The sequence below is a fragment of the Saccopteryx leptura genome, chromosome 6 (genome assembly GCF_036850995.1).
Source record: "Saccopteryx leptura isolate mSacLep1 chromosome 6, mSacLep1_pri_phased_curated, whole genome shotgun sequence".
Lineage (NCBI taxonomy): Eukaryota > Metazoa > Chordata > Mammalia > Chiroptera > Emballonuridae > Saccopteryx > Saccopteryx leptura.
Genome location: NC_089508.1, coordinates 163007145 through 163016810, shown reverse-complemented (window position 1 = coordinate 163016810; position 9666 = coordinate 163007145).

The window sequence follows — 9666 nt, the reverse complement described above, 5'->3', positions numbered from 1 at the left end:
TAATAAAAACTCTCAGCAAAGTGGGAATACAGGGGACATACCTCAACATGATAAAGGCCATCTATGACAAACCCACAGCCAACATCATACTCAATGGGCAAATATTAAAAGCAATCCCCTTAAGATCAGGAAAAAGACAGGGGTGCCCCCTTTCACCACTCTTATTCAACATAGTTCTGGAAGTCCTAGCCACAGCAATCAGACAAGAAAAAGAAATAAAAGGCATCCGAATTGGAAAAGAAGTAAAACTATCGTTATTTGCAGATGATATGATATTGTATATAGAAAACCCTAAAGTCTCAGTCAAAAAACTACTAGACCTGATAAATGAATTCGGCAAGGTGGCAGGATATAAAATCAATACTAAGAAATCAGAGGCATTTTTATACACGAATAATGAACTGTCAGAAAGAGAAATCAAGGAATCAATCCCCTTTACCATTGCAACCAAAAAAATAAAGTACCTAGATTAAAGACTTGTACTCGGAAAATTATAAAACATTGATAAAAGAAATCAGGGAAGATACAAACAAGTGGAGGCATATATCGTGCTCGTGGTTAGGAAGAATAAACATCATTAAAATGTCTATATTACCCAAAGCAATTTATAAATTCAATGCAATACCGATTAAAATACCGATGACTTACTTCAAAGATATAGAACACATATTCCAAAAATTTATATGGAACCAAAAGAGAACACGAATAGCCTCAGCAATCTTGAAAAGGAAGAATAAAGCGGGAGGTATCACACTTCCAGATATCAAGTTATATTATAACGCCATTGTACTCAAAACAACATGGTACTGGCATAAGAACAAGGACATAGATCAATGGAACAGAACAGAGAACCCAGAAATAAACTCACAGCTCTATGGACAACTGATATTTGACAAAGGAGGTAAGGAAATACAATGGAGCAAAGACAGCCTCTTCAACAAATGGTGTTGGGAAAATTGGACAGCTACCTGCAAAAAAATGAAACTAGACCACCAACTTACACCACTCACAAAAATAAACTCAAAATGGATAAAAGACTTAAATGTAAGCCATGAAATTATAAGCATCTTAGAAGAAAACATAGGCAGTAAGCTCTCTGACATCTCTCGCAGCAATATATTTGCTGATTTGTCTCCACAGGCAAGTGAAATAAAAGACAGGATAAACAAATGGGACTTTATCAAACTAAAAAGCTTCTGCACAGCTAAAGACAAAAAGAACAGAATAAAAAGGCAAACTACACAATGGGAGAATATATTTGACATTGCATCTGATAAGGGGTTAATAACCAAAATTTATAAAGAACTTGTAGGCCCTAGCCGGTTGGCTCAGCGTTAGAGCGTCGGCCTGGCATGCGGGGGACCTGGGTTCGATCCCCGGCCAGGGCACTTAGGAGAAGTGCCCATTTGCTTCTCCACCCCCCCTCCTTCCTCTCTGTCTCTCTCTTCCCCTCCCACAGCCGAGGCTCCATTGGAGCAAAGATGGCCCGGGTGCTGGGGATGGCTCCTTGGCCTCTGCCCCAGGTGCTAGAGTGGCTCTGGTCATGGCAGAGCAACGCCCCAGAGGGGCAGAGCATCGCCCCCTGGTGGGCAGAGCGTCGCCCCCTGGTGGGCGTGCTGGGTGGATCCCGGTCGGGCGCATGCGGGAGTCTGTCTGACTGTCTCTCCCTGTTTCCAGCTTCAGAAAAAAAAAAAAAAAGAACTTGTAAAACTTAATACCAGGAAGACAAACAATCCAATCCAAAAATGGGCAAAAGAAATGAATAGACACTTCTCAAAAGAGGACACACAGATGGCCAATAGGCATACGAAAAAATGTTCAACATCACTAATGATTAGAGAAATGCAAATTAAAACCACAATGAGATATCACCTCACACCAGTCAGAATGGCGCTCATCAATAAAACAACACAGAATAAGTGCTGGCGAGGATGTGGAGAAAAGGGAACCCTCCTGCACTGCTGGTGGGAATGCAGACTGTTGCAGCCACTGTGGAAAACAGTATGGAGATTCCTCAAGAAATTAAAAATTGAACTGCCTTTTGACCCAGCTATCCCACTGTTAGGAATATACCCCAAGAACACCATAGCACTGTTTGAAAAGAAGAAATGCACCCCCATGTTTATGGCAGCATTGTTCACAATAGCAAAGATCTGGAAACAGCCCAAGTGTCCATCAGAGGACGAGTGGATTAAAAAGCTTTGGTATATATATACTATGGAATACTACTCAGCCATAAGAAATGATGACATAGGATCTTTTACAACAACATGGATGGGCCTTGATAACATTATACTGAGCGAAAGAAGTAAATCAGAAAAAACTAAGAACTATATGATTCCATACATAGGTGGGACATAAAGGTGAGACTGAGAGACATGGACAACAGTGTTGGGGGTACAAGGTGGGGGGAGGAGAGGGAGGGGGTTAGGGGAAGGGAGGGGCACAAAGAGCATGGCTTTTCAGCATTTGCTATATTCCCCTTTTAATCTATAGACAGACAGCAAATATTTACTTATGGTGTTTCCACTATAAAGACTGCTGTCTTAGGGACAAATGCTGATGAACTATTTCAGCAGTTCCGCCTTCTTCAAAGACTTATATGTCAACATAGAGCTCCATGTTTCATAGGACATACTCAAGCTCACTCCATGCTCCCTGGAGCTTTAACACAAGGGAATGCCCTTTTTTTTTCTTTTTTTCTTTTTTTTGTTGTTGTTGTATTTTTTCTTTTATTTATTTATTTTTTGTATTTTTCTGAGGATGGAAATGGGGAGGCAGTCAGGCAGACTCCCGCATGTGCCTGACCAGGATCCACCTGGCATGCCTACCGGGGGGGATGCTATGACCATCTGGGGTGTAGCTCTGTTACAACCAGAGCCATTTTAGCGACTGGGGCAGAGGCCATTGGGCCATCCTTAGTGCCCAGGGTGGCTTTGCTCTGGTGGAGCCTTGGCTGTGGGAGGGCAAGAGAGAGACAGAGAGGAGGGAGGGGAGGGAGAGAGGGAAGGGTGGAGAGGTAGATGGGCACTTTTCCTGTGTGCTCCAGCCAGGAATCGAACCCGGGAATCCTGCACACCAGGTCAATGACTCCTACGGGTCTACTATATCATGCTTTTTACTTAAAAAAAAATTTACATTTCTTTTGAAGGCTGATGAACAGGAGATACCAAATCTTTTTCGCCTGCAAACTACTACCTTCTTTATTAGATCCAGCTAATAACACTGTTTTGTCTTTTTCCAAATAGCTCCAGATATATGGAAAAGATTTATATAGGCGGATGGGGATCCTCAAACCCCTCAGCGAGATCTTCTGAGCATGGCTTTTAAGATACCTAGAGGCAGAAAAAGCCCAATAGAGATCAGGGGAACTACCAGCTTTTAGGATACACCCTTAAAGGCTCCAATGCCCCAAAGGGGTCTCATAGGATGCCATCTGGGTCCTGTTTCAATAGTGGAAAGGAAGGTCATTGACCTAAAGCCTGCCAGGCTTACATGCCTCTGCTGTGAGGAAACAGGGACATTGGAAGGTAGGCTTCCCCCTCACTCCTCTAAGGGAGGGTTCAGTCTCTTCCAGCCCTGCTCCAGCCACCTATGACCTAACCTTGCCCAGAAAGCTGGGGTTTGCCACTGAAGGATGAAGGTGCCCAGGGCCGTCGGCCCCATCTATGACACTGTGGACGAGCCTAGGGTATTTCTTCCAAGAAGCAGGTAAACTGATCTCATTTGCACAAGGGCCACTTAACTATGTTTTGCCTGAATAGTCAGGTTTTTTATTCTTCCCTCAAAGATCTCTGTTGTGGGTGTTGATAGTCCTATTTTCTGCTGCTTTGCTTAGTATATAGTGTTTCCTTTATCCCTCCTACCTCAATGCCCCACTCATATTTCAGGCTGGGACCTACTCCTAATGTAGAGCACTCCTTCCCCCTTTTGCCAACTTGTATTATGAATTTACCTTTGCCACCCAGTTTAGTGTATCCCAAGGTTCTCTTTACCAAGCCACAGTCGCAGAGCTCCAGGGAAAAGCAACCTGGTCTCAACTCTCCAGGCAGAGGAGAACAGAAGCTCCATATCCACGCATACTGCAAATGGCTTTTCCAGTCTACCTGAATCATTACCAGCTAGAAGCAGCTGTCATGAGCTGCAAAGTATAGAATGGTGACAACAATTCAAGTGCCATGCGGACTTTTTCTGTGTGGACTTTTTTCTGGACTCCTGCTCCCTGTGACAGCTCCTAACAGACTGAACTGTGGTTGGCTTGCATTTCTCAGGGATTTGGCATGGTGATGGGGCCAACTTGGACTTGGTGAACATGTTAAGGACACTATTCTTTTATGGATTCTTGCTGTATGGGCCAAGAGATTGCTTAAAGGCTTTTAATCACTGTAAAAAAAAAATAGAAGACTGAGTGACGTCACGGAAGTGGCGCCGTGAGCAGCGCATCCGACAGATCTCCCCAAAATATCAACAAATTTATCAACTAGAAACAGAAAAATTTATCCTCGGAGCATTCCGGAGTTCCACACAAACTGAAAGCGAAAGGACTGTTATCACTTGAATCTGAGAGACGAGTCAGAGCTAAGGGTGTGGAGGAAGCTAACTACCGCATGGACGTTCATTAAAGCCAAGATGGGAGTATGCCTGTGGTGAGTCAACCCACGTGTGCAACTGCCCGCCCACACTCGGGGAGGGCAGCCTGGGCGCTGCGAGCAGCCGCTGGCGTGAGGTGAGAAACCGCGTGCAGTCCGGTCGTAGAGCGAGCTCCCTTGCACCGCCAGCGTCCCCAGCAGCCCGCGCACTGCGAGTGAGAGTCCCCAGCCACCGGTGCCCAGAGCACCTCATTTGCTCCCGTGCGAGCGGGAGGGGCGCAAAGGCTATCTTTCCTTCTCTCCGTGGGTGGGGCACCTCACCCAGCCATTCAAGCTAACAATCAAGCATTGGGGGAGGGGCGCGTGGGCAGCCTGAAATACTTTCTGGAACACAGCTGCAGATCCAATCACTGAAATTAGCTTAACCCACAAAATCTGCGCACCCACGGGGCTCTAATTGATAAGATCTCTCTCAGTTCAGTGATCCAAGAAAAGAGGCGTGATATTTTTTAGTGCCTCTCGCTAAAGGGGCGGGGGCAACTTCTGATTGAAAGGGCCTCCATATTCAGGGATATACGCTAACAAGAGGGACTTGGCAGATATTAAGATCTATACAGCAAGCAGCGACTAGTGCCTCTTCTTCCCAGCCAAAACAGGCTACAAAGTGTGGAAAGCCTGGGTTGAGTGGTCTAACTGAATGCTAGGCACTGAACAGTCACCTTGACAACAACTGACTCCCAGCCAGTTTCTTCCTTCATTTTTCTCTTTTTCTTATTTTTTCCTTTCTATTCGTTTCTTCTTTTCTCCTTTTACTTTTCCTCCCATTCAATGCTGGAGGCTCTGACTGCCAGAGACTTACCCAGAGCCTTGTGCTGAGTGGGGATAGATTGGGGATTTCCCATCTCTTTGAGCCTCTTACTCCCTAGGCAGAAGCAGTAGCAGCCTTATAGCTGGATCACCAGGCTGCTAATTCAGGAAGGGGAGACTAGGAGAGAGACTCCAGGAAAGCAAACTCTCTCTTTGTTGGACCCTGCAAACGACAACAAGCCTTGACTACCAGCGAGACTAAAGTCAATTATATGACATTGCCATAGAATCACATCAACTGCAAATCCCTACCTAAGCATGACACAGGGGCAGAGCCTGGGGTACAGAGTCACCGACCAGGAAGAGGGAGAGAAAAGAAAAAGGAAGAAGTTAACCTCTCAAAATCAAGAAAAATCCACAGAGTTTATAACTTGTTCCACTAATTTTTCATTGTTGTTGTTTGTTTCTTCTATCTTATTGCCTTTATTATTATTATTTCTATTTCCTCCACCTCGGTCCTTTTATTCTCTGCCCATCTTATGCTTCCCTTGTCTTGAACTACACTACTCATGAGTGTTACATTTTTATTTCTTTTCTTCATCCTCACTCTCCTTTAGGGTTACACTCCAAAACCCTTAACTCTCACTCTCTCCCCTTTTGTTTTTTTTTTTCTTTTCCTTTTTTTCTTCCTTCGTTTTTCTCTTCTTATTTTTTCCTTTCTATTTGTTTCTTCTTTTCTCCTTTTACTTTTCCTCCCATTCAATCCTCAATCACGAACAAATTATTTAATTTGGGACTCAAGGTTTTTTGGGGTTTTTTTTTTTTTTTGCTTTTGTATTTGGTTTTCTTTTGTTTGTTTTTGTAGAATTTTGGGTACTTTTTACGTTGCTTTTTAACTCACTAGCATTCCTCCCAACCCAAGGTCTCCATTGTAATTAGTCCTCACTCCACTTAATACAACAGATTTTTACTTATTTTTTTTATTTTTTTTCTTCTTTATTATTTTTCTCTCCTTTTTTCTGTTTCCCTCTTATCCCTCTCATTATATCTCTTAGTCGACCATCACTTACAAGCAAATCATTTTATGCTTGTCTAAGATTTTCTCCTTTTCTTTTTTTGCATTTAGTAGGTCCCTACTCCCTTTTTTGCCCCTTGAACTCTTCACCCCAAATCAGGCCCTCCGTTATAGGCAGTTTTTGTTCCATTTAGCATAATATAATTCACAGGTCATTACGTTATTTCCCTGAGGAGGGGAGAAAAGGGGAAGAGAAGAAAGAAAAAAGGGGGAAATAATAAATTATTACTGTTTTTTTTTTTTTTGTGGGGTGTTTTTCTTTTTTTTTTTTTACTTTTTACTCTATTAATTCTAATTAGTGCTATCAACAAGACCACCCTCAGATGCCAATAAGAAAGAGGAAATCAAATATTATAAATACAAAAGATAGAGAGGTAACACAAATAGATGTGGAAAAATCTACGGAGAAAAGATTTAACATATTGGAAGCCTTGGAGCTAAATGACAGAGAATTTAAAATAGAAATCTTAAAAATACTCAGAATATGCAAGAAAACACAGAAAGGCAATTTAGGGAGATCAGAAAACAACTCAATGAACACAAAGAATATATTACCAAGGAAATTGAAACTATAAAAACAAATCAAACAGAAATGAAAAACTCAATTCACGAGCTGAAAAACGAGGTAACAAGCTTAGCTAACAGAACAGCCCAGATAGAAGATAGGATTAGTGAAATAGAAGACAAGCAACTTGAGACACAACAGAGAGAAGAAGAAAGAGACTCAAAAATAATAAAAAACGAGAAAGCCCTACAGGAATTGTCTGACTCCATCAGAAAGAATAACATAAGAATAATACGTATATCAGAGGGAGAAGAGAAAGAAAATGGAATGGAGAATATACTCAAACAAATAATAGACGAGAACTTCCCAAGCCTGTGGAAAGAACTAAAGCCTTAAATTCAAGAAGCAAACAGAACACCGAGTTTTCTTAACCCCAACAAACCCAGTCCAAGGCACATCATAATGAAGATGACACAAACCAATGACAAAGAAAAAATTCTCAAGGCAACCAGGGAAAAGAAGAGTACAACATATAAAAGAAGGCCTATTAGATTATCATCAGATTTCTCAGCAGAAACTCTACAAGCTAGAAGAAAGAGGACCCCAATATTTAAAGCCCTGAAAGAGAGAAACTTTCAGCCAAGAATACTATACACATCAAAGCTATCCTTCAAGTATGAAGGAGATATAAAAACATTCACAAATACAGAAAAGATGAGAGAATTTATCATCAGAAAGCCCCCACTCCAGGAAATACTAAAGGGGGTTTTCCGACCAGATTCAAAGAACAAAAGAAAACAAAACTACAAGTAACAGCTCCACCAAGAACACAATAAAACCAAACTTAAACTGTGACAACAAAAGAAAAAAAGGGGGAGAGGATGGAGATTAAAAGTAGCAAAGGACGATGAAGTGCAGAAATACTCATAAGATAGGGTACTACAATAAATATGGTAGGTACCCTTTTCATTACTTAATGGTAACCACCATTGAAAAAACCACCACAAAAACACTTGACTTAAAAAAGGTAGCAACAGAGGAAAAAAGTATGAAATACAAACAAACAAAAACAAATGATAGAAAAACAAAAGAGAAGAATCAAACAAGATAAAAAACTAACAGAAAGCAATTTATAAAATGGCAATAGGGAACCCACAAGTGTCAATAATTACACTAAATGTAAATGGATTAAACTTACCAATAAAAAGACACAGAGTAGCAGAATGGATTAAAAAAGAAAATTCAACTATATGCTGCCTACAAGAAACACATCTAAGCAACAAGGATAAAAACAAATTCAAAGTGAAAGGCTGGAAAACAATACTCCAAGCAAACAACACCCAAAAAAAAGCAGGTGTAGCAATACTCATATCTAATAATGCTGACTACAAGACAGAAAAAGTACTCAGATACAAAAATGGTCATTTCATAATGATTAAGGGGACACTGAATCAAGAAGACATAACAATCTTTAATATATATGCACCAAACCAAGGAGCACCAAAATATATAAGACAGCTACTTATTGACCTTAAAACAAAAACTGACAAAAATACAATCATACTTGGAGACCTCAATACACCGCTGACGGCTCTAGATCAGTCATCCAAACAGAGAATCAATAAAGATATAGTAGCCTTAAACGAAATACTAGAACACCGGGATATGGTAGACATCTACAGGACACTTCATCCCAAAGCGACAGAGTATACATTTTTCTCTAGTGTACATGGAACATTCTCAAGAATTGACCATATGTTGGGCCACAAAGACAATATCAGCAAATTTAGAAAAATTGAAATTGTACCAAGCATATTCTCTGATCATAAAGCCTTGAAAATAGAATTCAACTGCAAAAAAGAGGGGGAAAAACCAACAAAAATATGGAAACTAAACAACATACTTCTAAAAAATGAATGGATCAAAGAAGAAATGAGCGCAGAGATCAAAAGATATATACAGACAAATGAAAATGAAAATACGACATATCAGAATCTCTGGGATGCAGTAAAAGCAGTAATAAGAGGAAAGTTCATATCACTTCAGGCCTATATGAACAAACAAGAGAGAGCCCAAGTAAACCACTTAACTTCACACCTTAAGGAACTAGAAAAAGAAGAACAAAGACAACCCAAAACCAGCTGAAGAAAGGAGATAATAAAAATCAGAGCAGAAATAAATGAAATAGAGAACAGAAAAACTATAGAAAAAATCAATAAAACAAGGAGTTCGTTCTTTGAAAAGATCAACAAAATTGACAAACCCTTGGCAAGACTCACCAAGGAAAAAAGGCACAGGATTCAAATAAATAAAATCCAAAATGAAAGAGGAGAGATCACCACAGACATCATAGATATACAAAGAATTATTGTAGAATACTATGAAAAACTATATGCCACCAAATACAACAATCTAGAAGAAATGGATAAATTCCTAGAACAATACAACCTTCCTAGACTGAGTCATGAAGAAGCAGAAAGCCTAAACAGACCAATCAGCAGGGAGGAAATAGAAAAAACTATTAAAAACCTCCCCAAAACTAAAAGTCCAGGCCCAGACGGTTATACTAGTGAATTCTATCAAACATTCAAAGAAGACTTAGTTCCTATTCTACTCAAAGTCTTCCAAAAAATTGAAGAAGAAGCAATACTTCCAAACACATTTTATGAGGCCAACATAACCCTCATACC